Below are 27,977 nucleotides of genomic sequence, written 5' to 3'. Positions count from 1 at the left end.
GGTTTACTACTTCGATGATTGAAACGACGAGGGCTGAACTGTGTGTGCACCAGAGAGTAATATTTCATATATTGATATCTTTACCTCTAGTTAATAGTCTCCTGCTCACTTCCAGTGGCCCACCGTAAAAAGCCACTTGAATACACAAAATTTGAAATATACCAGAAAGGCGCGGAGTGATATTACATATTATAAACAAATAAATGCTGTAATCCAAAGTAAATTTTTTGTTCTTTATTTTTATTTTATATTCATTATATTTCTTTCTGAGGTTCTTCCTTGATTGTTACCCAATTAATCTAACGTTCAGTAGTATTCCAATCAGCTAGTACATTAGTTTGTACCTGAACCAACTCATGTAAAACTATTCCATAGCATTCAATCAATTGTCATAATTACAGAAACAACATTTTTTACATCAATTCTCAGAGACTATTGGTCTCCCAGGTGGGTTGAGTCTGGACTTATGTACCTTAGGTAAAGTGTAAATAAATGGGTAGGTTGGGTTTTTCACATGTAAATATCTGAATTCTGCTTCACCTATTAATCCCTCCTCTTTCCATACACATAACCTCTCAAGAATATGTCTATTGGCTGATCCCAAAGGATTAGTAAGCAACTTTACATAGCAACTAGAATCACTCCATTGCCTGTTAATCTGCACAGTAATCCATTCTATCCATCACCACAATGTTTCCGCCCTTATCGGCTTCGCGAATGACAATATTCCTATCACTTTTTAAGCTTTTAAGAGCTGCTCGTTGTTCACTGGTTAAGTTGTCCTTAGTTTGTAAATGCCAACCACCCCTTCGTTTCTGATCTTCCAATTTATGAAATTCTTCTTTAGTTCGTTTAACAAACATTTCAATAGCAGCAAATTGGGTACCCTGTGGAATGAACTTAGATTTCATTCTAAGTCCACTAGTGCAGCTATAATCCATTTGTATATTTAACAATGAGGCGACATCGTCTATTCAAAACCTCTCCCCCTCAGTCAGTGACATAAGCAATTGAACATTACACAAGTCTGCAGTAGTCATTTCTGAACTTTTAATGTCGGATTTAACATTAACATTCCTTTCAAGTGTAGAGAAAAAACTTTTCAATTTTAATAATCTAGCAAATTTAAATAGATCAATTTCCAAATCAGTATAATTACATTCATTTCTAGGACAGAATGACAGACCCTTCTTAAGCACGCTCAATTCTTCTGATTTCAACATTCTTGTAGATAGATTGATAACCTCCAATTCCTCAACCTCCTCTTGATTATCAATTTGGTCATCATTCAATCCCATATCTACTTCCTGTTCTTGTCCTGACTGCGGGTCCCAATCCTTGTACCTCCTGTGCTTCCTCCCCTTCTTTTCCTGTAATGGCTTTCGTTTTTCCCCTTTTTATCCTCATAATTTCCTCGGAAAAAGAGGAATTTGATGCGGGTACACCCCCCACTGCACCTACTAATAATGGTTCATCAGTCGAAGAAATACTCGAACTACTATAATGGACCGAGCTCAAATCGCCTTGATTTAGATTATCTCTAGCTTGCATCGATTTTGGAGCTTACAGATAAAAATGTCATTTTGAAGGATGTTATTAACAAACATCAATTGCAAATTTAAGATAAAAAGCTGAGTAAATTGCGCAGGGATGACAGAGATTATAATCAAGGTAGAGTCTTCACATTTGCTAAAGGCTATGATGAAGCTCCAAAATCGATGCAAGCTAGAGATAATCTAAATCAAGGCGATTTGAGCTCGGTCCATTATAGTAGTTCGAGTATTTCTTCGACTGATGAACCATTATTAGTAGGTGCAGTGGGGGGTGTACCCGCATCAAATTCCTCTTTTTCCGAGGAAATTATGAGGATAAAAAGGGGGAAAACGAAAGCCATTACATGAAAAGAAGGGGGAGGAAGCACAGGAGGTACAAGGATTGGGACCCGCAGTCAGGACAAGAACAGGAAGTAGATATGGGATTGAATGATGACCAAATTGATAATCAAGAGGAGGTTGAGGAATTGGAGGTTATCAATCTATCTACAAGAATGTTGAAATCAGAAGAATTGAGCGTGCTTAAGAAGGGTCTGTCATTCTGTCCTAGAAATGAATGTAATTATACTGATTTGGAAATTGATCTATTTAAATTTGCTAGATTATTAAAATTGAAAAGTTCTCTCTCTACACTTGAAAGGAATTTTAATGTTAAATCTGACTTTAAAAGTTCAGAAATGACTACTGCAGATTTGTGTAATGTTCAATTGTTTATGTCACTGACTGAGGGGGAGAGGTTTTGAATAGACGATGTCGCCTCATTGTTAAATATACAAATGGATTATAGCTGCACTAGTGAACTTAGAATGAAATCTAAGTTCATTCCACAGGGTACCCAATTTGCAGCTATTGAAATGTTTGTTAAACGAACTAAAGAAGAATTTCATAAAATTGGAAGATAAGAAACGAAGGGGTGGTTGGCATTTACAAACTAAGGACAACTTAACCAGTGAACAACGAGCAGCTCTTAAAAGCTTAAAAAGTGATAGGAATATTGTCATTCGCGAAGCCGATAAGGGCGGAAACATTGTGGTGATGGATAGAATGGATTACTGTGCAGAAATTAACAGTCAATTGAGTGATTCTAGTTGCTATGTAAAGTTGCTTACTAATCCTTTGGGATCAGCCAATAGACATATTCTTGAGAGGTTATGTTTATGGAAAGAGGAGGGATTAATAGATGAAGCAGAATTCAGATATTTACATGTGAAAAACCCAACCTACCCTTTTATTTACACTTTACCTAAGGTGCATAAGTCCAGACTCAACCCACCTGGGAGACCAATAGTCTCTGAGAATTTATGTAAAAAAATTTGTATCTGTAATTATGACAATTGATTGAATGCTATGGAATAGTTTTACATGAGTTTGTTCAGGTACAAACTAATGTACTAGCTGATTGGAATACTACTGAACATTAGATTAATTGGGTAACAATCAAGGAAGAACTTTAGAAAGAAATATAATGAATATAAAATAAAATAAAAACAAAGAACAAAAAATTTACTTTGGATTACAGCATTTATTTGTTTAGAATATGTAATATCACTCCGCTCCTTTCTGGTATATTTCAAGGTTTACTACTTCCCTCAGTTCCTCTCTGTAAGCAGATAATTCTGGGGTGCTCCATGGGCGATGCCAATATAACAAGGATCTGAGAGTGACCTCTACTGCAATCAAGCAAACTTCAAGATCCATTCGAAGCGGCGTACTTTTGGGGAGACCCAGGAGTTGTCTGGCAAAGGAATTCTCAATCTTAGAAAGATGGCCAAATGGGCCCAGATTTCTGCCCCATACAAAGCAGCTCCTCTGGCTTGTACCTTATACATTTCCAACACCAGCCCAATCGTTTTGTATGTACACTTCCTTTGCATCTTTGCTAACCCCCCCCCCCCCGTTGTCTGGGTCAGTTTTAAACTTGCCTTCTTTATTTGTACACCCCATTTTCTAGGTGAGTGACAATCCGAAGTATTCACAAACAAAAACTTTCTCTAAAAATGCCCATCTAACTTGGGGATTGGGTTTTGTAGAGTAGCCTGCATTAAAAGCCATATATTTAGTTTTCTGAGTATTTATCTCCAGGCCCCTACTCTTGCAAAATGAGTGGAAAGTGTCCATGGCCCTCTGTATTCCCATAGGGGACTTTGACAGCAGCAGGGTATCGTCGGCGAACATCAAGGCTGGTACCTTGAGGCCCGCCAACCTTGGAGCATCTGTGTCCCTCCCCATTGCCAGGATCTCCACTAGGCCATTAATAAATAAATAGAAGAGGGTCGGGGCCAATACGCACCCTTGTCGTACACCTCTGTCTATAGGTATGTGGTCAGTGAGCTCTCCATTTTTCCCCATGCCTAAATTGGGCAAAGTTATGCTCATGTAGTCTTTTCAAATGGTGGCAGAGATATGGGGGGTAACTAGGTCTAAAAGGATAGCCCATAATTTCTCCCTTGGAACTAAATCGAAAGCCGACTTTAAGTCCACAAAGATCATATAGAGGCAGCCACCCTCCAAGGTGACTGTCTTCCAGTGCAGTAATTGCAACCTGAAGATTTGGTCGATAGTGGACATTTTTGCTCTAACACCGGCCTGATATGGGCTAAGAATAGTATATTCTTCCATCCAATTCTGTAATCGATCCAGCAGCACTCATGCGTATATTTTCTGGGTGACATCAAGGAGACTGATGGGCTGATAATTTGCTGGATGGAGGGGTGAGCACTTTTATAGATCGGGATGATTTCTGCCCCCAACCAAGTCATAGGGCTCGCCATTCCCTGGACAATAGCATTGAATAGGGTCCATAAGTACAGGGCCCAGACTAGGATCAGTACGAAAAACATCTCCAGGGATCTTGTCTATACCCGGGGCCTTTGCAGGAATAACTCGACTTATAGCATCCGTTATCTCTTTTAAGGAGATTTCTGGGGTATCGGAGCAAGAAAACTGTTGGTGCAAACATTCTTTTATAGTTTGGCCTGCATCGCCCTCTACCCTAGAATATAAGCACTGAAAGTGGGCCTTCCAAACTTCTGCCCCTAGTTTTGGTTCAATTGCTGTTTTACCCTCTATGGAACCTGTATTAATTAGGTTCCAAATAGTCCTCATATCCCTAATGCTTAATGCGTTTCTCAGACTCTTTTTGCCAGTTTAATATTTTTGTAGACTAACCGCTTAGTCTTTATTTGCAACTTGTTGTTGGATTTAATGGCTAAGACAAGGGTTTGCTTGGCCTTGCGGCAGTTACCATCATACCAGGGGTGCCCAGGTGCCCCCTCTTCCTTTGATCGTATATTAGGGAAATAAATACTGCCCAGGGCAGCTACTAGACCTTGGTGGTTTTCCTCAATATCATTAAATGAACTACAAAAAAAAATAAAAAAAATCAACAGTCCCCCTCAATTGTTTTGCAACCTTCAGAAATGGAATGACGGTTGGATAGAGGGAGGCTAGCTTTTCTTGCGATTGGCAAAGTGTACCCCATCTTACTCTCCTCCTACAACTAGTTAGGGTTAACCCAGAGGCAGTTAGGAAATGGCCCTTAGGAGCATCCCCGGTATGTGGCAAAACCATTTCAAGAATCAAGGCATTATGATCACTGTCCTGTCTGGGCTCTATCTTAATATCAATTACCCGATGCCATGATGTAGTGTTCACCAGAATATAATCTAGGATAGAGGGGCAACCCGGTTTATTATAGGTGAAATTTGCCAGGGAATCAGATTTAGAATGCCCATTACATGCCCTGAGGGAGTGATTCAATGAAAATGGTATTCATTTGAATTACCAGTGGTGTCCAAGCCCGAGTTGGCGGGGCAATGGGCTCTGGAATGGCCCAATGCAAGTCCTCTTCATTGGGGTTACCCACATCCAATCTTTCAAGGGTTCATACTGACAATTTAGGTCGCCAGCCAAAATTATCAAATTGTTATCAAGGATGGTAGGCAAAAAGGGTGATAGAAGATCAAGAGTAGCAGACTCTTGGCCATACCCTACTGGACGGGAGTAAATATTAATCACTGCTATCTTTACACTGGCAGAAAAACTCAAAATAACACAAAGAATGTCACTAGAGAATGTCTCTACCTGTTTCACTGAACATCCTAGGTGTGAAACAATCCAGGTGAGAAGGACCCCGCTGATCTTCCCCTTCCCCCGCGTGTGACAGCTATGCTAAAAGTTGCGTAGCCTAGTCTGTGGGTAGCCTCCCTGGCCCAGTTTCCTGGAACATGCAAATGTTGTTATCTTGTATGAATGCCCCCCCACTCCGGGTTATCTAGTTTGGAAGAGAGGCCTGCAATGTTCCAGGATAATATTTGGAGCTAAGTTGACTCATTCAATGGCTGACTAGGGCCTCTAGTCTTCTTACCCAAGGGCCGTAAGCCAGTCCCAGTCCTTTATACACCTGCAGTGGTAAACCTTCTTCAATACAAATATTAGAGTTTCCATGTAATTCCTCACTTTGCACTCCTCACACTCCCTCTACCTCCTCCGCCATTTGACCCAGGGGCGCAGGGTTACCAGTAGGGACTTGTGCTGTGGCTGATGGTTTACTTGTATCTCTTCGGTTGACTGGGGAGCTACTCTTGGTGCATCTCTCGGGGGGTTCCCTCACATTTGGCAAATGCGATGGCGTAGGATCTACGGACTCTTGCACTACCAATTGAGTGGTAGATGATACTACAATCGTGTTGCCCCTTGATGTATCCCTTTTGACAACTGAGCCCCCATTTAATGGCTTTAGTCAGTCATTATCATCTAGGGTATTGAGGACATAGTAGAAGTTATTCACTGGGATAGTACATCTATGTTGTCTCCACCTCCCTCCTCTGTTTTCCCATGATAAAAACTGTGTGGGGCCCAGTGGATTGTAAAAATAACCCAATGGTAGACTATTGATCCCTGTTTGTTCTATTGACCAGTTGCCCACCCTATCTAGTATTGTTTGGACTAGATCTGGTGACCCAAAAGTTATTATTACTACGCAGTCGCCCTCTAGTGACTTTTTAGATCTTCCTAACCAGCCAATCCGTCTGACCATTTTAAACTCTGAAATTAGCAGATTTAATAATACCGACCTTGCACTTACCACATGTAACGATTTATTTTTTTAGTGTTGTCCAATGTTCCCTGGCTCCAAGTGGCAACGTAGGGACGTTGGCCAACACAATAGTGTAAGGCGTTGCTTCTGGATGGAGATGTAATGTGTTTTTGTCGGGTGAACCTCTCAGAGGCCGATTTTCTTGTCTTTGGACACCTTGTGAGTGTACTTCCTTCCTTTACTTTCTGCATGCGTGGTTAGGTCTACTGGGGGGGGGGGGGGGGGGGGGGGTTCCTTTTGGATGTTCAACAGTCGTTCCTGAATGTTACTCGCGGCCTGTACTGTATCCTATGGCTTAGCCAAAACCGCCATATTATGACGCTTAAGCGAGGGGATTCAATGGAGCGATTTGGGGTGCTTCCACTATGCCAGGGTCAGAAGTTCCAGGCTGTACAGTCATGGATCCGTCACTCCTATTTGGCTGGACAGACTTAGTTCTACAATGACATGTATTGGTCAGGTGTGCGAGTAGTCTGAAAGCCCACCTGACAACTGGGTCGGCTGATTCGTGTGAGCACTATCTGCAAGCTTTTCTAGCTTTTCTATGCTTGCTTCCAGTCGGTATAACTTTTGCATCAGTGGGATTAATAAAACAAACAACCTCACCCAAATTTATCCAATACTCCCCGCTATCAATACCGTGCGGGGGAGATAGAGTTTTTAGGACAGACTCCTTATTAGTAATGCTAATAACTGGACAGTTTCCCTCCTCCTCGTCGTCCTCCTCTTCCTCCCCCATGATTTTACTTCTACGCCCTCTTTTTGGTAACAGCCAAGCACAGGCTTGGGTTTGCTCAGACTGGACTTCCAGTCGCCGCCTGGAGCTTCCCCCTCCAACTGAGGGAGAATCCTCGCACACCATGAACCACTAGATTAAAGCAGTCTCATCATCCTGCTTCCACATGCTACGCCTGCTTCAAAAGATCTTCAAGTGGATCCCCACCGATTCCAGAAAGATGGTCACCCACATGATCAGAATCTATTACTGCAACACACTCTATGCTGGAAACACCCAGAAACTCCTCAAGAAACTGCAGAACATTCACATCAACAGCCATTTGAGAGATTTCTATGGGCTCCCAGTCAACAAAAGAATCTCACTTTCATGCTCCTCATGCACACTTATAAAGCTCTACAAGACGCAGGACTTGCGTACCTTAACCACCGCCTCACATTTCACCCACCCACCAGAAACCTCCGCTCAACTGGCCCTGGCTACCATCTCTCTTATCAGCAAGACGACAGCCGGAAAATCGTTCTCATACCTTGCAGCAAAGACCTGGAATACCCTGCCGCTCCCCCTCCGGCAATCACCATCAGTGTCTCAATTCAGGAAAGTCCTTAAGACCTGGCTCTTCGAATGGACCAGCTTCACCCCTCCTCCCCCCAGCGCCTTGAGAGACCCTTACGGGTGACTAGGCATGCTTTACAAGTAAACTGATTGACTCCTGCACCGGAATCCAGCGCCAAAAGACACCACTACACCCAAGCCCCAGAGCCCAGGAGAAGTGGGCAAAGGGTGTCCCTGTTTGCCTGAGGATCTCAAGGGTCGAGCTCCTCTGTGGGCTCCCTTGGACTGGTCCCCCAGTCCCTGTTTGCAGCTTCTTTGTAACTGGACTGTTCTCCCATTGAAGTTAATGTGACACCCGACATACCTCTGCACCCGGACGCCCCAGAGCGATGCTCCCCACCCAAGGTAACCCGTTGGTGTAGCCTTGGACCTTCCCCCATAATCGTCTTAAGTTCTGAAAAATAGACCCTTGAGTCGCTGCTAAGTGCCCGGATGCAATACATGTTTTCCTCCATAAGATAACATTGCAGATCCAGAAAATGCACGGTTACCATTTTTGAAAGCTGTAAAAAAAAAAAAAAAAAAAACATTTTTTTTAAATCCTCTCGAAAACTACTTACCCAATCTTGGTATCTAAATTTATGTAAAAGTATATGTTATTTTTATAAATTGATGTGGGAATTTCTTTGAGTGTGTGTCTCATTTACTGCCTTTGTGTATGTAATAAATGCTTAGCACCACCCTCTGATATGCGTAACTGCTCGTCCACACTACCACAATAGAGCATTTGGGGTATCATTTGTGCCTTTGTAATTCCTTTGGTGTTTGCCTGGACTCTACACAGTATACCTCTTTTTGGTCCACATTAGAGATTGAGCTTCCTACACATATAATTGAGTAGAGAACAAGAAATATGTCACAGGAAAAAGTTGGAACTATCTTAACAATTAATCCACCAAAAACTCGGAAGTTAGGATGTTTGTGGGAATGGTTGGCTACTGTAGACAGTGGATACCAAACTTTTTCCTAGTGGCAAATCCTTTACAGAGGCAGACGCACAAAGATGTACCCGATATGCTTCCATGGGATGATTACTTGAAAGCTTTCCTAGAGTTAGGAGAAAGTCTATGTTGTGCCCCAGCACTAGGAATACCTGATTACAGTAAAATGTTCAAATGATTCTGCAGTGAGAGAGAAGGTTGCGCTCTCTCAGTGCTTACTCAGATGCATGGAGATTTGTGAAGACCTGTGGCATATTTATCGACTACTCTTGACACTGATGCCGCAGGATTGCACGTCTTTCATAACGCAATAGCGGCCGTTGGTGTCAGTGTTGAGAGATGTAGAAGCATAGTGATGGGACATCCTCTTACAGGGATGGTTTGTCACTCTGTTGAAACTTTGCTCACTCAAACGAAAAGACAGTATTTGACGAACAAAAGACTTGTAAAGTCTGAACAGATACTTGCTGCTGAAAATGTGGTGTTGAAAAGATGTTGCATGCGGAATCCAGCTACTTTGTTACCATTACCTGGAACATAAATGATGGATGAGGCTGAACACGATTGCCTAGATGTTAGAATTATGCGTCAAGACCACACATAACAGATGAACCTCAAGGAGACAGATTATGTAATCTTTGTGGACGGTTCATGTAGAAGATACAATGAGGGAACTTTGGGAGCAGCTTATGCAGTCTGCACAATTCAAGAAGTGGTAGAAGCTTCATGGCTTCGAGGTGCTACCTCTGCACAAGTGGCAGAATTGATTGCCCTTACGAGAGCATGTTGCCTTTCAGCACAAATGAGAGTGACTATATTTAAAACTGGTCAGCATGGCTTTGGTGTGGTCCATGACTTTGGGCAGTTATGGTGACAAAGGAGTTTCTTGAAATCTTCAGGATCTACTATCTGGAACGGGGACTATCTGAAAGAACTATTGAATGTTTTGCAGTTGCCCCAGGAAATTGAAGTGGTTAAGTGTGCAGCACACAGAACCGGCCATGATTTTGTTATAGTTGGAAATCGACATGCAGATAAAGTTGTGAACTTGTGACTTACACATTTAAAGGAGAATATGCACATGAATGTGGTGAGGACAAGGCTTTTTTCTACGTTCTCTGTAGCGGACACTTGGGAAGGGATTAAAAGATTGCAAGGAGAGGTTTCAGAAGCAGAACATGGTGTTCAGGATGAAAATGACCCTTGGGTTTCAGCGGATGGAAGACCAGTATTACCAGACAGTTTGATGTTTCCTATGACATGACATTTCCACGGTCCTTCGTGCATCAGAAGGGATTCAATGGTTAGGCTGTGTAGGCAAAATTGGTTCAATCCCTGATTTAGAGTTCTAGCAGAAGAATTGTGCCACAGATGTGCAACATGTCAACAGATGATTGTAGGAAATAGAACGCCAGTTATCATGAGTCATGTAGGAAGATCAGGTAGACCATTTAATAGGATGACGTTGAACTTTATCAATATGGCAGCTTGTAATGAGCTGAGATATATCCTAGTTATAGTATGCATTTTCTCTTGATACGTGGAAGCATACCCAACATGGAGAAATCGCTCTCATTATAGCTAAACTGCTGTTGGGTGAACTCATACCGAGGTACGGATTTCCAGCGTCTCTGGAGTCAGACCGAGGGACTCATTTTAATAATGAGGTCCATAGAATGCGGTGTGCGGCTCTTCAAGTGAAACAGAGGTTACACTGTAGCTATTGTGCAGAGGATTCGGGGGTAGTGGAATAGGTAAATGGAACCTTGAAATCACGACTGGCCAAAGTTTGTGCCTCCACTTCTCTGAAATGGCCAGATACTTTACCATTGGTTCCAATGAGTCTTCAAAGTACTCTTGAAAGGAGAACAGGATTATCACCTCATGAAATCCTCATGGGTCATGCAATGAGATTGCCTGCTGTATCTACAAATACACATGTGAACATCACAGATGACATGATACTCGATTACTGCAAAGGACTGGCCGACATGGTGTGTTCTGTTTCTCACCAGGTTGAAGCGGTCACTGCCAATCCACATCAAGAGCAGTTCTATTAACTTAATCCCAGTGACTAGGTTTTGGTGAAGAAGCATGCGTGGAAGTCTTGCTTGAGCCAAGTTAGAAAGGCCCCTACCAAGTCATTCTGATCACAAACACTGCTGTCAAATGTGCTGGGATACTTAACTGGGTGCATGCATCGCGCACAGAGAAAGGGGACCATATGAAGAAATAGTGTTATTTGAGCCAAATCAGGAGCACATGTGACAGCACATTCAGAAGAACAAGATAGAGGTGAAGAACAGAAAGATCTCATACCAGTATAAGTTACCAAAACATTGCAGTGGTGTGGAAATACCCTTTGAAGAAACTGTTGGAGTATAACAAGAGAAATTGAATGACCCAGATGAAGGAACGAGTGTGATGAGAGAAACACCCATATGGAGATTTGAATGGCCAAGTGGTAGGAAGCGATCAAGATGAATTGTGTCAGTTGAACGTATACCGCAAACCATCTTCGAATAAACAATCTAGCAGTACAAGTTAAACAGAAGATCACCAGACACTAAGGAGATCCAAGAGAGCAAGAGTACTTTGTCAAAGGTACTCAGCCCCTGTATGGATTTGCTATGCGAGAAACGTGCCAAATGGTTCAAATCAAAGTCCAGATTAATTGAGCTCCAAGTTGTTTGAAAATCCATGGCATGCCACACTGACAAACAGCATTGATCAGAACAGAATAGTAGAAGAGCAGGCATAACACATTTAGAAAAAGATGAATTAGGGCTAGGGATTACTCCCGAAGATTATTGTACATAAACTGAATGAAATAACAGTCAATTTTCAAAAAAGGTTTTGCTCTTTTGCACAAGTAGAAGTTAAGGCAGACAATTGAATCTGCTTGCTGCTATATCCTACTTAAGATCTGAATGTAGACAAATGTGTTTACTTACCAAAGCTAGATGTAGAATCATTGTAGGAGTCACTCTAATAATTGTAAATATAGTAATCATAACCGAATTAGTTGGACTCAATTTTACACCAGTGATAGAGATATTGGTATCTACACCTGCAACTATGACCCCTGCACACACAATTGATTGAAGAAAATTGAAAGCTTCATTTATAGACTATTCGAAAGACAATCTTTATTCTAGACTAGTTCAGGAATAGACACAAGATGCCAAGGACTGTTATGCATGTGCATGCTTACCTTCTACAGCTGCACACAAGGTGGCCTTTCACCACATCCCACTATCATATGTAATTGCATGTAGCATTCAGCTTACCTAATCTGATAGACCAGAATGCTTCAAATATGTTTCCAAATAGGACATGATTCCTTCAAAAGTTCCCCTTCAGGAAAGTATGAACCTTGACTCAAAGGCAGAAGATCAAGATACTGCATGGTATTTCTTTAGATCACCCACAGTTATAGACACTGTCCAGGCATACAATAAAGAACAAACCTGTTTAATGAGACCATTAGAAAATACATTGTGGCATTAGAGGAAAAGAAAGCTCACATTTTCCTTAGCAAAAACAAAGAGGAGGTTTTTAAAAATGTTTGGAGGAAAGAAGATGAATATAAAAAGCATATCCAAAATTGAAATTAGGTAGGCAGAAAGGAAAATTATGAGTTGACAAAAGAAGAGACCAATTTAGAACAAGCATTGGCATAGCCAATAGGTCTCGCCTTTGGGATCTTATAAGTGTTTAGTCAGAGCTATTGGCTTTGCTAGCGTATTTAAGCTATGATGTAGAGTAGTGCGGCTGTTGTGCAGCATGTTGCAAAGTTACAATAAAAAGCATTATTAGCATTTTTGTTACCTTATATATAATTAATAGGATATTATGAATAACTCAATGACCCTTTTAAAAAAATGAACATAGAAGTGTTTTTGAAGATATAGGAGTAAAAGTGATTGTTTTAAAGTAACTAAGGCCAAAATGCGATTTCACAAGCAAAATACATTTTTATACAGTGGAATACCGCAAACAGTTTCAGATTCCATATAAACCTGCCATGGTTATGTTTTCCTAGAGGTTAGAGAAGCTCTGTGCTTTTTAATCAAGAAGGACCCTTGCACATGACAACCCTGCATCCCTGCTTAAGGTGTTAATTGGCCGAGGAGAGCCTGTAGAGTCTCCTGTGAAGCAGCGGGCTGAGAAATGTCCGCATTTTACAGCCCCTTTAATAAAAGCGGTGAGGGCAGAGTGAAGGGAAAAAGGATTTTTCCTGAACTGTGAGGGTGTGTCATTAAGGCATGCTAGGGGGCAAATCAGGCAGCGAGATGATTTTAAGTTTAGTATGCACATGTATTAGCTAAAATCTGTAAGGGGGCCTCGCAGTTGAAAGCTTGTTGAAATTCAGCGCTGATGGCCTCCACTTCTCTGTCTTTCTAACGAGAGCAAGAAACACAGAACAGATTCTCTCAGACTTCTGAAAAACTGCTAGAAAATTAATTGCATCAGGAATCGTTTGTAAGCGTAATCATCCTTAAAATAAGTAATACATAACAGGTAGCAGCCATTATGACCCCATAATGCCCTCGAGTGAATGTGAACACGTTCATTAAGACAAAAGTACTCATCGTATCAAAAGTGCCTTTATATAGCGCTTACGTTTCCCGACGAAGAGCTAGAGTGCTTTAACAAATCTTGTCGAGTGTTCAAATCTGAACTAGATAAGTGGTCCTGGAGCTGCTGCCTTTACTGTTGGACACAACTCGACTGGTCACGCACAAATACATTTAGGCCCATTTTGAATTATTTGCTGCCCACGAAATGTTTGCGTATTGCCTCAAATTTACAGCGATACACTCCACAAGGCGAGTTTATCACGTTTGCAAACGCAGTACGTTAAGAGGCACACAAGCGTGCGAAGCTATGAGGCACGTGTAACAGAAGCATCGTATGTGAGGTGCAAAGCGAGAACCTTACAAATGCGAAAAGCTTGCCAGATGCTAGGGGGGAGAGAGACAAAGAGAGAGACAAAGAGAGAGACAAAGAAAGAGACAAAGAAAGAGACAAAGAAAGAGACAAAGAAAGAGACAAAGAAAGAGACAAAGAAAGAGACAAAGAAAGAGACAAAGAAAGAGAGAGACAAAGAGAGAGAGACAAAGAGAGAGAGACAAAGAGAGAGAGACAAAGAGAGAGAGACAAAGAGAGAGAGACAAAGACATACATACATACACACACACACACACACAGGTACGCTTGTGAGAAGCCCGATGTGGAGTGGGAAAAGCACACGGATGATGAGCGTAGTTAGATATTCAGTATGAGCTGGATGTGTGTGGGTGGTACTCAGAAGTGTGGTGTTTGCAAAGGAACACAGCACGTGAGGCCGAGGGAGATATTTGCAAACTGTGTGAGAAACGCTTGCAAATGAGTACACTGCACGAGGTCACAAAAGAGCAGTGCGCGAGATGCTCTCAATAGTGATTGCATGTTCTGTAACTTCAAAGAGGAATGTATAAAATCAAGAAGCTGTGATAGGAGTTACGAAGAGTTCTTTTTCAACTTCTGTCAGTGGTTCTCCTTGGTAGAGACTGAACAATGGAATAACTGAAGAGATCTGCCACATACTGATTGCCAACTGAGGATTCTAATGTATTCCACTACTGCAGGTCCTGACTAGCTACATATTATGGCCACTTATTGCCTTCTCAATGACTATCCGATTTGGGATATTAACAAGGTCCATTACAGCAGATCTCTCCACCACTCCTGCCTCTAACAAATGCCTGCAGAGCTGCTCAAAACGGCAGCTTACTAAAAACCATAAACTGCATGGCTCTCTAACACTCCTATGCACTGCGCCCAGTAACACGATAACTGCACCTCAGTGGGCCTTATGCCCAACATAGAAAAACTTCTCACAGAGGATCAAAACAAAGACAACATCCTTCCACCCTCGCATCCTACACTGTTTAGCCTGCTACCCACTTAGGCAAGCGTTTCTGCTCCCTCTCAGGAAAGAGCTAAAAGGCACACTTAATTACAGAACACTAAATCACAACACATTAATATCCACTACCCCACTTAGAACGCAACTACTGCACCAATCATTTGTTGGGTTATGTCTTGCTTTGTCCCAGTTGCAGTGGTCCACTGCCTTTCATCCAAGTACATTGTGCAAAAATTCCATAACCATACACACATCATACTAGAACAGGTGTCTCCAATGCGCCTGAGCTACTGGTAGCTCTCCTCTGTGCAGCCAGACTACTAAATGAGATGCTTTTTCTTGTTTTAATTAATATTTGTATACCAAATGTGTATACAAGAAAGGCAGTTGTGCTTTTTTCAGCACTCCTAAGCTGGTGTTTGGAGAAAAATAGTCGGCTTTTAAAAATATATTTAAAGCTGGTATTTGAGTGTTACATTATGGAGCTTTGGGGAGACTTATTACTTCTATTATTAACTTGATGCCACGGGCTAAGGCTGTTCTCGATTACCCCTGGTAAAAGCATTTCAAATTAATAAAGCTTTTTTACACTACTACTGATAATCCTGCCTGATCACTGCAAGTAATCTTGCATCTTGTGGCTACTAATGAAATCTTGTCTGATGTGGTCACTAATACAACACTATTATTAACAGTAGCTCAGAATTATTTTCATTGAACATAAGTAGCTCTTATTACAGAAAAGGTTGGAGACCCCTGTACAAGAATGACTCCTCGTACAGCCTAAGCCAAAATTAATATTCCACGTACAACCAACAGTAACCTGGATACCCACAAAAGGATAGTATAGAAAAGGCGCATAACACGCAGCTGTCAATTCAATGTTAATCTTTATTTCGGTTTGAAAATCCATAAAAGTTATACAACAATTTGCAAATCATAATATTAAAACATTTCCAACGGTATCGCTAGACAATTGCATAAGTATGAAAATTCATATTTTTAAATACAAGACCTTTTCCTCTTTTTTTTTTAAAAAGACGGATAAATACAGCTAAAATTTAAGGTTGTTAAATAAATAAAACATATTGAGGGGCTACAACAAATATCATTAGAGTCAGCCAAAGACCATTAATATATAGCTGGCATCCTTTAAGTAAAACTTCCTGGTGAGGAATCAACTCAAAAAGTGCAAGTGCTTTAAGTGCAACATATAAACTTTATAGGTCATTCCACTAGTTTCCTTGGTAATTCATCAAGTGTGAGAACAAAACTAGTATAGTAACAGTATTACAAGTGTAGTACATAATGCAAAGCTTATGTATTGACAATATTCCAAGTAAAATACACTAAAGTTTCAAAACCTTCCTTTGCTCTTACTAGACCTACAGCAAACAAGTACCTATTGACGCTAAAAACAAACTTTTGAGAGGTATCAGTTCTCAATATTCTTGCTGCCTCAGAGCATGACCTAATTCCCAATGTCCGACAAATGGCGTTAATCCATTTCCTTCTAGATTTTACGTAAACTGGGCAGAAAAATATTAAAATTAAGTCGTTTTCTCTTGCACCAGATTGGCACAATGTACAGCGCTCAGTATTTCCCTCCCCTTGTTTGCAAGCCCATTTCGATGAGTTTGAATTAATGTGGAGGCCTCCATATTGAAATTTCATGTATAGGGATTTTGCTAACTGTGGCTGCACCTCATCCAGAAATGGCTCAAAACTCTAAGGGGCATATCAACAAGGGCTTTATCTCTGCTTTTTTGGCTTTAAAAGCCAAAAAAGGAGAGATAAAACTAGCGCCCTATCAACAACAGGGTGCTAACATGCAAATTTGCATGTTAGCACGCTTTTACTCTACGCTTCCCCTTGCATCTCTAATGAGATGCAACGGGGGCGTTCCAGAGTAAAATAATAGGAGAAATGTCGCTAAGCGACATTTCTCCTATTATCAAGAATGTCGCTAATCCTGTTAGAGACAAAAAAAGCAGCGCTAACCGCGGTTAACTCTGCTTTTTTACAGCTGGTATTTTTGTGACTTAGCCATGATATCCTATGGAAGGAGGATATCATGGCTAAGTTTGCCTGTCCCTATCAACAAGGTAACGTGAGATTATCGCTGGGTTTCCAGCGATAATCTCACGTTAGCCTGTTAGCGTGAGGATTTTTATCGCTATTGAGATAAGCGTTGCTAATAGCACGCTATCTCAGCGATAAAAACTCACGCTAGCCGGCGATAATTATACTAGCGCTAAGTGCGCTTAGAGATAATTATCGCCGGTTGTTATTGATATGCCCCCAAGTTTGTTTCGTTAAGAGGAACCATGTTGTTAGTGTACCAATGGCTGAGCTACGAGGCGCACTATCTTCAATACAGGCCCAAAAAGTTGATTTTAATATTTTCTTAGAAACCATAGACAATTGAGCACGCGCCTCCCAAAAATGCTTCAGCCCTAATTTATTGAACCAACAATGAACATGCTTGAACCACAGTAAACCCCTACCGTGGTTGAGCCTTAGGATTTCCTCTAGCCCTTCTTTATAATGCACGTGCTCTGCTGTAGACCACAGCCGCAACAACAATAATAATGGTCTTAAAATTGCCTGGTGATCCATACTGCGTACATTTAAATCCATTACAATAGGTATTAGTGGTGTACCCAGCTGTCATTAACGCGGAGCTCTCAGCGTGGTTGACACCTGAATGTCTAGACTAGAGTGTATCTAACAGGGGCACAGCTGAGTTATGATTAAAGAGCAAAAGTAATGAAGCCAGTATCACAAATTGAACACGCTAATGCGATCTGCTGCTCAACCTTCATAGCAAGCGCTGACTGCACTGACTGAACTAAAGAAACAGCTCTTTTCCATCAGAGCACATCACGGGAAAGACGCAGGATGACAACTTAAGATGTTGTCATAAAGCGAAACCGAATACTCCTGTTAGCTGCAGCACACGCGAACATAAGGACGCATCTGCAGATTTTCCCACTAATGACCCACTCACCGTTTCCCCGTCTCTTTCCTCGCAGTTTCTCCTTCGCCGGTTTGGAAACTTGAAAATTGGCGCCGGGGCGGACCAGCCGTTTTCTCGGCTGCTCTGCCTTTTTCGCGCCTGAACACCCACACCCCACTTCCAATGTTAATTTCTGTTTTGTACACGGAAATCTGGTGAAACGAAAGCAACGAGCTACAAGCCATGGACTTTACAGTAGTTTGTATGATCTAAAGAAAGCCTAAGAGAACAAATTGTTGACTGTACACACAGGCATTAATTGAGACAGCTACCACATCAGTCAGGGGACCTTCACAACTGTAAATAGAAGCCCCTGTTTGCCTTCCAAGCACAACGTAGCAGCCATGTCAGAGAGGTACAACCTTAATTATTTTTTCATGACACCGATGTTCTAGTGCCCATATAATAATCAATTTTTAAACAATATGAATAATGTTGTAGGTGGTCACATTCATAATCAAGTGACAAATGAAATAATACGAGAGCTTGCTGAGAAAAAAAAGTTTACGAGGGTCTTTGAATATTGAACACGTTTGTAATTATTTTAGATGGACTCCCTTTGTAAAGGACGTTTTATTTATTCAGCGTTTAGGGTACCCTGTTGGGCGCACCTCGGGGGCTGGCTACCTTCAGGATTGTTTCATGCCCTTTTTCCGGGTTCGGTGGCATCGGGATGACGTCACGTTCTGTACTGCTGTTGCTTCTTGTAAACAGTAGAGACAGAGGCAGACTGAAGTACAATAGGTGGGGTCACTCACTGCTAGGCAGATGTGAGTGCTCCCAAGAAAGATTTGGAGGGTTCACGCGGTCGGTTATTTTTGGTATTAAATCGGACTTAGTAAGAGCTTCAGCGTCTGTGCAGAGGATTTCAAACGTATCGTTTAATAACGAGAATCTGACCAGTGATCGCACAGTCTATTGTGGTTGTTTGATATCATTCTTAACGGAACATTAGCTCTCAAATTAATAACGGTTTCTCAACTGGAAGGGAAAGCCCGATAGTCTTTCTAAAATATGGTCAAGCATGCTTCCCGACCTTTCATAGAATTCCTAAGTTTCCCAGTTCATGTGTGACTAACGGGTCTTTGTTGGTCTTGGAAATAGTGCTATAGTAACATCTGCAACATTGCGGGTTAATAGTGTTCAGGTATTTGGGCGTATTTATAAATTCGACCCATAAGCAGTTTTTCAGGAACAAATGTACAAGACTATTCTAGTTTATAGAGTACTTAGGGCATGATGGAAAATTCAGAGAATGAGCTGGCAGTACTAAAATACAGAGGAAGTTCACTTTACTAACGATGGTTTTCATTGACACTAGCTTCTCTGATAATCTAAGATAAAGCGCCTTCGCAGGATCAGGGGTGGTGTTGCCCCAAGTTCATATGCATACATTTGCCCCTAAACTAAATTAAACAGTATATTCAATTAAATAAGCCCTCTTGAGGCTAAGAAAACGTTAGAAACCATGAAGTCTTATTAAATCATTAAACTTCGTTACAGAAGACAAAAACAAGATTGACCTCAAAATCAGTCAAAATGCATATTATATCATGTCTAGGGAATTAGCATATTGTTAAGTCAAATGCGACAGAAGGTCTAACAGTGTCAAGCCTCAAAGAAAATAATTCGAAGTCCTAAACAAGAGACGGATCGACAATGGTTCACTCTCAATTGAAGGCAGACTCATGACTCGCCACCAAAACAAGCCCTTTTTATAGGAAAATACACAGCAAAAGTTACGTTGACAACATTAAGTGAGTTAGGTCTCATAGGCTCAACTAATCATAGGGCAATAAAATGCAACCATATTAATAAATCAATAATTAGTCCTCTATTGGCCTAATGTCAGCGGATTTGACAGTACAAATCTAGTTGCACACAAAACAATGGCAAACTTATTAAATGAACAGGCCTAAGGAGCCACAGATAGTAATAACCTTGAATAGGTTACATTTGGAAGGGGAATCTTCTACCAGAGTTCACCAAGAACAGCATGTCTTCAAAAGCACCATTTATAATTACTACAATAGCTACTGTAAGAGCTGTTTTTATTAATAAATAATGTCTGCATAGCATTATTACATTTTTGCCTCAAAAAATATTTCACTGTACTCTAAAAAAGGATGCTTCTATGAGATTGGACAAACGAGGTCCAACTCCATCTTGAATTTCAACATGGCTGCATGATCATTTTGTTGGGTGCGTGGAGAGAAAAAAAAATGCAAACTGATCCCTCAGTTCTTTGCCCCTTCCGCTCACATTATACTTACCGCCGTGTATTTCAAATGTACGGACCGCAATCCATCGGGTTGGGCCACGAGGGCTGCACTAGGACATGCAGGCTATATTAGTAGCATGTCCTATTTGCAAGTTTAACTTTACGATTTAGTCACATCTTATTGGACCGTGATTGTTGATACTATACTCGACTCTGGGGTCTTCATTGTGTTAAATGAATGTGCTTGTCCCTGTAACTATGCTGGACATGGTAATTGCGGTTTGATACTGGACGATGAGGTAGATACTTCCCATTTTTTGCACTTCCCTCTTGGGGATAATCTAAATGTGATTAAGTATACCTTGGATTTGGGCTTTGTGAACAATCTATGCACACCACCTGTTCCGTTTACTGGCACTTTTATTGGTCGTGGTTTGCCCTCCACTATTGATCATATTCTAATGTCCAATAGATACGCAGATAGAATACAAAACGCTGTAATTCACCCCGTTGCATTCAGCGATCATTACCCCATTAGCGTTACCATGGATCTTCCAGCAATCGTGCTTACAGAGGGTAATCCGGCCATTCCATGGCAGGGTATTGCCTTAAACAGAACTAACGGCTATACCATTAAGTGGAAGGGAGCAGACCCAATGAAGTTAACCAAGCTGATCTTGGACAGTTTCAAAACAGATTTTGCTATCTGTTTGGATGAGTCCGTTACGGATCGGGACATCCTTAATTCCTTTAGTAATATTACACAGTCTAAACATCTCAATCTGTTATCTGACTAAAAAAAAAGTAACTTTGTCAAGACAGGTTGGTTTGACTCTGAATGTAGTAAAGCCCATGCAGTTTTGAAAGCCGCCTTATGTAAATCCCCACGGGATCAGGAAATTATAAGAAGCGCAAGAACTATGAATAAACAATCACTTAAGGCCCGTAAAGAGGGTGTTAGAACGGAATTATGGTTGTCACTTAAGAAGGCCTCAGAGTTAAAGATACTAAAAGCTTTTGGCAGGCTGTCAATGCCCCGTTCCTGGCGCCCATAAATACCCCGAGCATTGAAATCAGGATTGAGGAGGACCATTGGGTAACCTATTTTTCTAGGCTATATTGTGATAACTTCGATTCTATACAGTGTGAGGAGCAAAATATTAGTTACACAAGTAACCTCCCAATTGAAATCTACTTTAATGTGGAGGAGATGATTGCGTCAATAAACAACAGTGTGGGGGGGGGGAGCCCCTGGACCTGATAGTGTTCCGGTGGACTTGTTTAAATCCTGTCCTCAATTATGGGGCCCCCTACTCACCATGGTCTTAAAAGCTTGCCGCACACAGGGATTTACTCCTACTTGGACAGAGTCCATACTTGTCCCTATTTTAAAAAAAGGCAACCGCAATGACCCGGCCTGTTATAGACCTATATCACTCTTAGATTCCATCGTAAAAGTGGCCGGGCGTGTCGTCCTGTATAGACTTCAGATGTGGGCGGAGAACAGGGGTGTTCTTTCTGAGTTCCAGTATGGCTTTCGTCAAGGGCTTGGCACTATCGAGCAGGGTTTAAATCTGAGCCTTATATGGGGAAAATATACTAGGGCCAAACAAGGTTGTCTCTTCTTGTGTTTTGTCGATTTAAGCTCAGCCTTCGATTGTGTTAACCATCTGAAACTTTGGGGTATCTTAGAGCTTATGGGGGTGGAAGCACCATTGATCAACTTTTTTAAACAGTCTTATTTAGACGCTAAGGCAAGTGTCCGTTACGGGCTTGCAGGTGAACGTAGTCGCACTTTCCCTGTTAGGAAGGGGGTAAGGCACGGCTGTGTGTTGGCCCCCCTCCTTTTTACCTTCTACATAAACAGTCTGGGTATTACTTTGGCGAAGGAAGGCCAGAACTTACCCAGTATCGGCACCCGGCAAATTGGAGCCTTGCTAAATTCAGATGATGCCTTTCTTTTATCCAGAACCCCGCTGGGCCTGAAGAAAATTGTTGCGAGTTTTATGTCATTTATGTCTAGGCTCGATCTTAAAGCTAACATTACCAAAACTTTTGTTATGAAATGCAGTAAACCGTTGGTTAAGTTTGGAGACCTCTTGATAGACGACAGAAAACTCGAGTTTGTCAATTATTTTTCTTATCTTGGCATTGTGTTTGATAAGCGGGGTACATGGAGCATAGCCATGACCACAAGAAAATTGTTTGCGAAAGCTATAGGAGCCCTAATTAACTTCTCCAGGAAACTTGGCAAGCGCCCTATTGCTGACTTGTTGACCATCTATAAAGTTAAATGTATTCCTGTAGCAATGTATGGCACAGGCATATGGGGTTATGTAAACACTGAACCCTTACAGTTGGCTGAGAACAGGTTCTTAAATTATCTTTTAGCCGTCCCGAACTGCACAGCTACATACATATGTCATGCCGAGCTTGGCCTATCTTATTAAAATGTAGCCAGTTCTACTCTGGCATAAGGTCTGGACCAGCACCACGACTGGGCTCAATCGGGACGTGATTAACCCCTTGCACGCGTGGCAAATTCTGCCGCGGTGCGAGGGGGGTCAGGACTGGGCGTGGCGCCCAGGTACTCAGGACGGCTCCCGGCCGTCATAAATCACGGTGGGCGTGTGCTTGTGACGGGAGCCGTCCGCACTCCGCCCACTAATTAATTTGCCTGCACAGGCGGGGGAATTTGCTGCGCGTGGGCGGAGCGGCAATGGTCGGACGGCTCCCGGCCGTCATGAGCACACGACTACCGTGACTCATGACGGCCGGGAGCCGTCATGAGCATGGAAGTGGTTAAGGATTGTCAAAATCTGCAGCAGGCATCCCGCATTCCATGGCTAGCATTTATTAAAAAACTTTATGAATGACTTTGGTCATCCTGAGTTTTATGTCAACCCTGCTTGCCTGTCTCTAGTTTCCAGGAAGTAATTGAAATCACTATGCCTAGACCATTTGGAGACGATTAGGTTGTCTGCTAATGTTATGAAATCGATTGTCAGGGAACATCAACTACTCCTGACACAATTTGGGCTACAACCCTACTTATCCTCTACATTAGGCAACTATGATAGGATGCTGTTGACACGCCTTCGTTTGCGCAACTTTCACATTATGGTGACCTTTCCTGAGATAAATGACTGGTCCCATACCTTGTGTCCATGTCCATGTGATGATACATCGGCCCAGTCAACAATTCATATTTTCTTTTTCTGTAATTTTTATACTCTTAGAAATAAATGGATTTTGCCCATCTTGAAACGGCTAGATTTGAGACAATGTCGACCCGCTTTTATAAAATTGCTACTTCTTGATGAAACAATTTTTATTGATCATATTGTTAAATTTTTTAAAGGGGTAGTTCGCTTCAGAATGAGCATGCAGGGTAACGCCTCATAGCAATTGTATTTAAACTTTTACCACGCCTTGATTGTCATTTCATTGTATCATGCATTGTTGTTCTTAATATTCGTATAATATTTTATTTTATTTATTATATTTTATCTGTTTTAAATGCATTGTGCTTTTATGATCTGATACTTCTGAATCGAATAAAGCAAGATTTTGTTTTGATTATTATTTTTTTTTTAATGTGCTTTCAAGGGTTGATGTAATATGTTATGTCAATTGATTTTGTGCTTTCTGATACTGTAAATAATAGCCCTAGTCGAATCGTTTGGTAATGGATTACTGTCTGTGAATTTGCATACTTGGATCTTTCCGCAATTCACAACCATGGCATCCCTTCCTTCAGCTGATATTTGTTGTTACTTGCATACCTTAACAAGCTTGGTTTGTTTAGCTTAATTATCACTTGCCTTCACATGTCATAGGTTCATTGTCATCCGAACCTCAAGTTTGTTGTGTTCTGAATACAGGAACTGTGGACAACTTATGTCTGTTTTAGTATGTTCACATGTTGAAGGCTTATTGACATCAGAACTCTAATTTTGTTGTGTTTTTTTTAGGTCTCGCCTAGGCAGCGCATGTGCTGTCTGTTCGACACATGCTATCTTTAGATATGGTCTTTAAGCACCGCCCATCTTTCTAATTTGCTTTTTTTACTGACCTTCGTAAATGGCTGCTTTTCTTTGGTTAGTTCCTCCTTCTCTACCTTTGTAAACTCCCATGAGCACTCCCCCTGTTGCATGTGCTTACTCGTCAAGTTTTGTATTTCTTTTTGAACACTCTTTTGTTCATTCTGAACAGCTGCTCTTCACGTATGCGAAGCTCACTCCCTTTCTTCGGCTGTAACTGTCTCCTGCTCCCTCCTGCAAAAAAAAAAATAACTGACTGTAATCCTTATCCTGCCCTCAGCCCGATCTGTATGCATGCTGGAGGAGACTTGCATGCAAGAACTTTCGATTCTCATTGGAAATCCGCCCATTGCGTGGTCATTCTTGTGGTGATCCTCCTACATGAGGCTCCTGTCGTCACTACGCATCACAAAATGAAAAATATACAAATTTTAATTTGTGAACTTTGAATATTTTTTCTTCTTGTTATAAACAACATCTTTTTTATTTATTCAAAAATATTCTTACAAATGTATTCCCTATTTTACATTACGAAAAATGCAATTGTCAAAGGTTTTGCTGTTATACATTGACTACGGCAATGTGGCTAAATATGGCTGTCACATTCAATTTCTTTTCCCGCAACCCAGCGGGAGAAATTGCTTGATTCATTCTAGAGGAGACAGTCTAATAGTCTCTATGATTAAACTTTAGATAGCTCTCATGATATCGCGGCGTTCTTTTTGCTGTAAGTAGTTACACACTCCGTCTGCGACATTTCTTAAAGGCAAAACTACTGGGACGGCAGTACCATGTGTATCTAGTGCTATAGGCACTCCCATCTATTGGACCACATGATGACCTTTGACTACCATTGTTTTAATTGACTTACGGTGTTTTAAGTTACTCTATCTTGAAGTATTACATCATGATTTCCACACTTGCATGGATTTGAGATTTCATTTTGTGTGTCCTTGTAGCTTCAGAGTGGGAGTGTTCCACAGAGTAGGACAGCCTTAGCAATGCCAGAAACTGTCATGTAGTTCCCACAAATCTATATAGGATCTGTGCGTTTAGACAACATAAACTAAGAGATTGGTGTCCAGACTGATTCCAGACACCCCCAAAGGATATGTTAGCCTTCAGACCAGCTAGCTCACAGTGCCACCATAAGCCCTCTAACCTTACCAAGGAGCAAATAGTTTCTGGCAACTATCGAACATAACCCTTGATCCTTCAGGGATCATGGAAACAGTATTGCACTTTTTGCTCAGTCAAACATGTTCACTTAGTCTCAGAGATACACAGCATAAACGATGGGGACGTTTTCAATAAGCATTTATTGAACCAGCGTCATTCGAGTATAAAACATGTTTGCTGCAACAATCATTAGACAGAAACAGATGTATTAGATTATAAGCACCAACAGAGTAAATAAAAGGTAAAATTCTACAATGGTGCTAAAACAGTGAATATATGCAGATATACAGATACATGGCAGTAATCATGCGTACTCCTACTATGCGGACCCTATCTAAGTGTACCTTGCATGTATGTGGGTGTAAAGCCAAGAATCTCTTAGGAAAGAGCCAACCCCATTACCTGATGGGAGAGAACGAAGGACCCCATCTTGGTCTCGAGTTGGACACCCCGCAAGGGATGTCAGACCACTGCGTGCTGGTGTTTCTGCGTGCAGGAATCTCAGCGTCTTGTGTCAGCATGGAAGCTTCTCTGGTTGCCCAGTGAAGATGTAGTTCTTTTATACCCAAAAGGTACCCTCAGGGGTTCTACCTAGATGTGTAATAGTACTTTGCGCCTATCGTCCAAGGATGACGATAGCTGTGACTTTTGTACAGAGTTATTATACAGAAGATGGTAATTCTGCTGTGTATTTCCAAGGAAGATGATTACAGTATGATACTAAGAAGCCTCATGCATAATAATTTGCGCTAGTTTTCGAAGAAAACCACACAACATTTATTCGGCACAGAACTAGGTAAAAGGTCAGCACCAGAGCCGTTATGTAGAGCAAGGTAGGGCAAATGTAGGTAAAAGGTCGTGCAGCTACCTAGGCCTATACTGGGGTATATTGGGGCTCCTAACACCCCACTCCTCATCCGATGGACAATAAGATTAACTAATGCTAAAATATGCCTGTCTTAAAAAGCATAAAAACATTGGTATAAAAATGAGTGTAAAAACATCTAAAAACGTTATATGGAAAAATTATGTGAAAAGGTAGAAAAGCTCTATAAGTCCTCTAAACAGTCAATATACTGTTAGACCAACTGAGCACATATAAAGCCATGGTGTGCAGTGAGAGCAGGAGAGAAAAATAAAACAAAACTATGTTTTCAAATTCCAATTTGGCTTGTTTTGGAAAAATGGCGAATTGTTCACATCACACGGAGAGCCAAATGTTTGTGTCCTGTGTGGGAGACGCAATATCACTGTCGCTTGCATTCACAGACGACGATCCCTGTAGCACCTCTTGTATCAGGTCAATGGAGCAAAGGTGATCATCTTCAGTTCCCGCAGCAGCCGCCAGTGAAACACTTGAAACCTGCGTGCTGGTTGTAGAGTCGGTATCCTTTCCGACAGGAGCTGAGGCATCCCGTGGAGGCTCTAAGAATGCCGTCATCAACATTAGAATACACTGAGGACACTGTAATACGTGGGTTTTTAAGGTGTCCAGTAGTACATCAACGTCCGGTGGCGCAACCAATAGAAGGGTCAGACATATGTCCAACACACGTTTGTATCCACAGAATAGGCAGCGGAGCACAGGCAAGATGCAGTCAACACAGACTGATTTGAACGATAGGATCCAAAGCTCACTTAGCTCCCGAAGCAGAGGAGCACCCAGATGGAGTACCATGCGTTGACGTTAATGTCGCACAAGGAGTGCTTTCTCCATCTCTTTGGAAACTGGGCCATCCATTACGAAGCAGGATAATTCAAACAAGAATACCCACTACAAGTAGTAGGGCCAGCGGAATCCCTCTAAAAATGCTTCCAATACGGAGTGTATTAATGATGGAATAACTACGAAGATTGTCTGAAGGGTGCTTAATAGTCCAGAACCTATGCTCTTAAATAGGTGCACAATCTCATTCGTATCAGACATGTTAAAGATACAATGTACCATTTCCCTGAAATGGAGCGGGAAGTTCGTTTGGACTAGCACCTGTGTCTCAGCTAAAGACCATGCAACCTGGAGATCAAAAGTCTCTCTGGCTGAGGTTAAGGTCACATCCTTCTGTAAAAGCTTGGCTTTCAGTCTGCTCAGAGAATCAAACCGTATAAGGGAAACATCCAACGAAGGCCTTAGCTTGGCCTCCCTAACTGTGTGGGCCAGTGGAAACAATACATCCATACAACAAGTATCCCTGGAACTTACTGTGACTAGATATGTGATGCCTGGTACCATCCCACAACAACTTTGATCATTCAACATCAAATAACTCCCATTCCAGAGTAGTTTGAACACCACATGAATTACGGCAGCTGGGGATCCTTTCAAGTGACACAATAGGTTTGCAACCGATGCATTACAGGCTCCATGAAGCAAAATATCCTGACAAATTAGAGACCCACTTAAAGAACTCACAGGCTGAACAGCTGAGAAAAACTTCAGTGTCCCCATTCCTGCACCTAAATCTGTACAGTAATTCCCAAGATTAATGTATGTAGGCCTCTCCCAACGCTTCATACCTGCCTACCTGGATAATCTGTAGACACTATTGAAATTAGAATGTCGTGACTGGCAGTGTAATATGGCCATGGATTAACCATTCTGTGGAATGTGACTCAGCCTCAGTAATGTGGAAACGTGTAATATTTGACGTTATCATAAGC

The 27,977-nt window shown here is 41.5% G+C and overlaps 1 protein-coding gene across 2 annotated transcripts in view; it reads right to left on the bottom strand.

Annotated features, from left to right (window-relative positions):
• Window positions 1-27,977, bottom strand: part of SMC2 (structural maintenance of chromosomes 2) — a 482,587-nt gene that overhangs the window by 422,526 nt on the left and 32,084 nt on the right. The window contains exon 1 of one of the 2 annotated variants that reach the window (XM_085641248.1): window positions 17,868-17,981. The exons of the other annotated variant lie outside the window; for it this stretch is intronic. The gene's annotated coding sequence lies outside the window, so the exon portion shown is untranslated. Of the gene's footprint in view, window positions 1-17,867; window positions 17,982-27,977 lie in introns of those variants that run through there. 2 annotated transcript variants of the gene reach the window in all.

Source organism: Triturus cristatus, chromosome 2_2 (assembly GCF_964204655.1).
Source record: "Triturus cristatus chromosome 2_2, aTriCri1.1, whole genome shotgun sequence".
NCBI lineage: Eukaryota > Metazoa > Chordata > Amphibia > Caudata > Salamandridae > Triturus > Triturus cristatus.
This window is presented reverse-complemented; position numbering and strand designations above follow the sequence as displayed.